Source organism: Henckelia pumila, chromosome 1, assembly GCF_033568475.1.
Source record: "Henckelia pumila isolate YLH828 chromosome 1, ASM3356847v2, whole genome shotgun sequence".
Classification (NCBI taxonomy): Eukaryota; Viridiplantae; Streptophyta; class Magnoliopsida; order Lamiales; family Gesneriaceae; genus Henckelia; species Henckelia pumila.
In genome coordinates, this window is record NC_133120.1 from 122,464,084 (window position 1) to 122,470,083 (window position 6,000).

Genomic DNA, 6,000 nt, shown 5'->3' on the forward strand with positions numbered 1-6,000 from the left:
TTGAGGATCGGAATGATTATATTGAATTGAGTTTTGGATATCGTTTCGATGTTTTGATCGTATCGATGTTTTGATTGTATCAAGTTCATCTAACGACGATCAGATTTGATATGAATTTTCTTATTATCAGTTTACAGCCGTTATTTCGTCAGTTTGAGTTTTGGATATCGTTTCGATGTTTTGATCGTATCGAGTTTGATTGAGTTTTGATGTCGATATTGATCTATGACTTCTTCTGATAGATTGATTGGGAGTCCTTGGAGTTGCTAGAGTTGAAGCTTTTGTCAGTTTGGAAGAGTTGAGCCGGTATAGTATCGATTTCTTTCTATATCGATTGATGAACTTGAGTTGATATTGAAATGAGGATTTATTGTTTTACAGATTGAAGAGTGTGAAGCGACGAGAAGAGGTATAAGACGACTTTGGAATGAAATAGGATGATTAACTTGAATCCGGATTGATTCGAGTGTCCTAGAAGAAATCACATATTGCATGTTTATATGCTTATTTGAACTTATGATTGAATTGATGATTGAATGCATGAGATTTCATATGAATTCATTTTGAGCCGATTGATTATTCATTTTGAATTAGATGATCTGGAGATTATAGTTGAGTGGCCTTGGTAGGCGATTTACTACAAGTGTCGATTAACTCACTATAATGCCCTAGAGTCTAGGGGATTAAAATATACCTCATCCACCTCGAAAGGGGAGTTCGGTGTGATTGTTGGATATTTTAACCTCGGGATCCCAAACCGAAGAAAGAAAGAAAAATTACTTTTGATTATCTGAGTCTGATAATCCAAAAGTTTTAAAGTCATGCATATCATTTTAATTCCGCAATTGAATGAATTACTTGAGGTATATGTGGAATTTGATTATATATCATGTTTTGATATATTAAGTGATATTGTCTTCTAGTCTCTTTTACTGGAAATATTATTCTCCTCGGATTATCCGGCTGTTGTCTTTGTTTGTATGTGTACTTGGCAACAGGTGGGGCAGGACCGAGTCAGAGGCAGCATGGCTAGATGGTTGAGAGGATAGAGTGAGGCTTGGATGTTAGGAGTAGTTTATGTATTCGAACTCCTTTTTGTATTGAATAAGTCCGAACTAGATGGATTTTTATGCATGTTATTTTGTGAGGATTGTATAACTCTAGACCTAATCCTTTGTATCTTGTTGATTGGGATTTTATGTTATTATTGTATGGTTTGAGTTGAGTTGGAATTGGAGAAGAAAGACCAGAATTTTTCTGGTACAGAGCATCTCGCTCGATCGGCTAAATCTTACCGATCGAGCGAGCACCCCTATACCGAGGCAGAGAACTGGACATTTATTGTCCGCTCGATCGGTAAGATTTCACCGATCGAGCGGGCGTCCTGATTTCTGGGCAGTGGCTTTAGAATTCTTTGGCCGCTCGATCGGTAAGATCTTACTGATCGAGCAGGCACTATTTATTTCAAAAAAAAAAAAATTTTACTTGGTTTCCATCTTAGTTCTTATTTACTTTGTATGGTTTATTTCTAATTAGATAATTAGAATCGAGGCCTCACATTAAGTGGTATCAGAGAGTTAAGATCTTGGACTTAATTTAGAAGAGAGCGGGGTAGATCGAATCTGCTTGTATTGGCTTCTCGCATGTGTTTGAGTTATTTAATTGATTTATTAAATACGATGCGAGCATGCTTTATTGATTGAGAATTATTTGAATTACATGATTATGTGATTTAATTTATAAAGCATGAATTGATTGAGATATGAACTATAATCATTCATTGGATCCGAGTTCCATCTTTTGAATTGTGTTAGAAGATTAGAGGTTGTGGGACACTGGAATTTTGAGATTGAGATATCTGTGTCCTAATCCCTTGTTTTTAGATGGGTACTCGAAGAAGATTGAACTTGAATACTCCGCCAGTTTTTCCTACGACTGAAACTCCACTTGTAGTGACTCCTCAGAATGACCAGGGCGATACGGTTGAGAATCAGATGGATGCCACGGCTACCCCTATGGAAACCTTACTGAAGAGGTTTCAGTCTTTCCGACCACCGATCTTGAAAGGTACGAAGAATCCCGTGGATTGCAAGGGCTGGTTGGATGATATAGATCAGCTTTTTGATTCTCTTGACTATTCCGATGACCGGCGAATTAGATTGGTTATTCATCAGCTGCACAGAGTGGCTAAGAAATGGTGGACCTCAACTAAGAAAGCCATGGAGAACAGAGGTACGCTTATAAACTTGATTATGTTCAAGACTGAGTTTTATAAACGTTTCTTCCCAGTTTCTTACCGTAAGGATAAGAATGCCGAGTTCGCAAATTTAAAGCAAGGAAATTTGAGTATCGAAGATTATGTTACCAAATTTGACAGTCTATTGAGGTTTGCTCCACACATTTCTGATAATGAGGAAGCGAAAGCTGACCACTTTATTAACGGTCTGAACCCTGATATCTTTGTTCTGGTGAATATCGAAAGGCCGAATAACTTTTCTGATGCAATGGATCAGGCCAAGGGTGCTGAGGCAGGGCTGATGAGGCAGATAGGGAATCAGTTTGCCCCTCAGCAACAACAGAGGCAGTTTCAGTCCCAACCGTCCCAATACCAGAATCAACCACCGAGGACTGAAGGTGGTAGCAGTGGAGGTAATAAGAAGAATTACTTTCGTCCCAAAGGAAAACAGTTTAAGAACTCGGGAAGCAGTTCTTCAAGTTCTGGTGGCTCGAAACAGAACATTTACAGTCAAGGTTCAGGTTCTTCTGGTACTTCTTGTAGAAAGTGTAAAGGTCTTCACTCCAGTGACCAGTGTAGGGGAATATTTGGGAATTGTTATATCTGTCAGCAGACGGGGCATTATGCTAGACTTTGTCCTCAATGGGGCTCTGAGCAAGCATAGAGTGGAAATGATTCTCGACAGTCATCTCAGCCTCAGAGGCAATTGAATGCAGTTCACTCTTTCCAAACTCAAGAACAGAATCGTCAAGGAGGCAACTAGAATTTGAACCAACCTCCTAGACAACAGGCGAGAGTGTATGCTCTGAATGAGGATCAGGCTCAGGCTGCACCTGATGATGTGATTGTAGGTAATTGTATGATCTTTGATTATCCTGCTAATATTTTGATAGATACAGGTGCTTCTCACTCTTTCATATCTGAGAAATTTGTGTTGATGCATGCCTTGCCTTTTGAGCCATTACCTGCTGTAGTTTCTGTTACTTCACTTTTGGGTGGAGGAATTGTTTCGAGGAATTTTGTTAGAAATTGTGGATTGAGTTTTGAAGAAAATTTGATCGAGATCGACTGTATTGTACTTGGTTTGTCTGACTTTGACTGCATAGTTGGCATAGATGTTTTGACTAAGTACAGGGCTACAGTAGATTGTTTTCAGAAGATAGTCCGTTTCAGACCAGAGATGTTAGACGAGTGGAGATTCTTTGGTAAGGGTTCTCGTTATAGAATTCCTTTGATTTATGTATTGTCTATGACTAGATTGTTGCAGAAAGGAGCCGAGGGATTTTTGATTTATGCGGTCGATGTTTTGAAGTCTAGCCCTGAGTTGATTGATATACCAGTGGTTAGAGAGTTTCCTGATGTGTTCTCGGATGAGATTCCTGGATTATCGCCTATTTGTGAGATTGAATATGGCATCGAATTGACGTCAGGTACTCAGCCAATTTCTAAAGCTCCGTATAGAATGGCTCCGATTGAATTGAAGGAATTGAAGGAGCAGTTGGAAGAATTGATTGCCAAGGGATACATTCGACCTAGTGTATCACCTTGGGGTGCTCCTGTTCTGTTTGTTAGAAAGAAAGATGGCTCTATGCGTCTCTGCATTGACTACCGCCAATTGAACCAGGCGACGGTTAAGAACAGGTATCCTTTACCTCGTATAGATGATCTTTTTGACCAATTGCAGGGTTCGTGTATCTATTCGAAGATAGATTTGAGGTCTGGGTATCATCAACTGAGAGTTCGTGAAGAGGATGTTCCTAAGACTGCGTTTCGAACGAGGTATGGCCACTTTGAATTTCTTGTCATGCCGTTCGGTTTGACTAACGCCCCAGCGGTATTTATGGGGTTGATGAACCGAATCATTCAGCATTTTCTAGATGAGTTTGTTATTATTTTCATTGACGATATCCTGATCTATTCGAAGAGCCGTGCTGATCATGCAGAGCATCTGAGGATTGTTTTGCAGTGAGAACCAAACAGTTGTTTGCCAAACTGTCGAAGTGCGAGTTTTGGTTGGACCGAGTCGTTTTTCTTGGTCACATTATCTCGGGAGATGGGATTTCTGTCAATCCCAGCAAGATCGAGGCAGTTATGAACTGGTGTAGGCCGTCTTCTATGCCTGAGATTCGAAGTTTTATGGGTTTAGCTGGTTACTATCGCAGATTTATCCAAGGTTTCTCTTCTATTGCGAAGCCGATTACCTAGCTGACTCAGAAGAATGCGCCTTTTGTTTGGACTGAAGAGTGTGAGAACAGTTTCATTGAGTTGAAGAAGAGATTGACTAGTGCTCCGATATTTTCTATTCCATCAGGTTCTGGAGGTTTTACGGTGTATTGCGATGCTTCTCATTTTGGTCTTGGATGTATTCTTATGCAGAGGAAGCATGTGATAGCGTATGCGTCGAGGCAGTTGAAATCGCACGAGACTCGCTATCCAGTTCACGATCTTGAACTCGCTGCTATTGTTTTTGCCTTGAAGATCTGGCGTAACTATTTGTACGGTGAGTCTTTTGAGATCTTTTCGGATCATAAGAGTCTTAAATACTTGTTTTCACAGTCTGAATTGAATATGAGACAGAGGAGATGGCTAGATTTATTGAAGGACTTTGACTCCGAGATTAAGTATTACCCGGGGAAGTTGAATGCAGCTGCCGATGCTTTGAGTCGCAAGCTTTGTTCTTTATCTTTTTCGACCATCGGTGTGTCTCGTTTGATTGATGACTATTGCAATTCTGGATTAGAGTTTGAATCAGATAGGAGTCCTATCAGAGTTTGTGCTCTTCAGGCCGAGCCAAAGTTGTTTGTGTCGATCAGAGAAGCACAGAAATCCGATGAGAGTATTCAGAATTCGATAGAGAAAGTGAGATCTGGACACCAGTCTGAGTTTCAGGTCAGGGATGATGTTTTATTTGTGAATAATCATATTGTCGTGCCTGATATTGTTGAGATGAGACAGAGTATTCTGCGAGAGGCACATTTCAGTCGGTTCAGTGTTCATCCAGGAGGCCGAAAGATGTATAACGACCTGAAGAGTCAGTTTTGGTGGAAGAAGATGAAGAGTGACGTTGCGAGGTTTCTATCCCGTTGTTTGAACTGTCAGCAGGTGAAAGCCGAGAGAAAGAGGCCGGGTGGTCTTCTGCACAGTTTATCTGTTTCGAAATGGAAGTGGGATCATATCTCGATGGATTTCATCACGAAACTACCCCGATCTGTTCGAGGATGCGATGCCATTTGGGTAGTGATTGATCGTTTGACGAAGTCTGCTTGTTTTATTCCGTATCGGATGACATATCGTCACGATTAGATGGCCGAGTTGTATGTTAGAGAGATTTTCAGATTGCACGGTGTGCCGAGATCGATTGTTTTAGACCGAGATCCTCGGTTTACTTCTCATTTTTGGCACAGTCTATAGGAGGCTCTTGGTACTCGTTTGCACTTGAGTACAACATACCATCCTCAAACCAATGGTCAATCAGAACGGACGATTCAAACTCTGGAGGATATGTTACGAGCAGTGGTGCTTGACTTTGGCACTACTTGGCAAGATTCATTGCCTCTCGTTGAGTTTTCGTACAACAACAACTTCCAGACGAGTATAAGAATGGCACCATTCGAAGCATTGTACGGAAAGAAGTGCAGATCTCCTCTGTACTAGGATGAGATGCCTGAGTCTCCAGGATTGGGACCAGATATGATTCGTGATATGGCTGAGCAGGTGAAGATTGTTCGATTGAGAATGAAGATGCTCAGGATCGACAAGCGAAG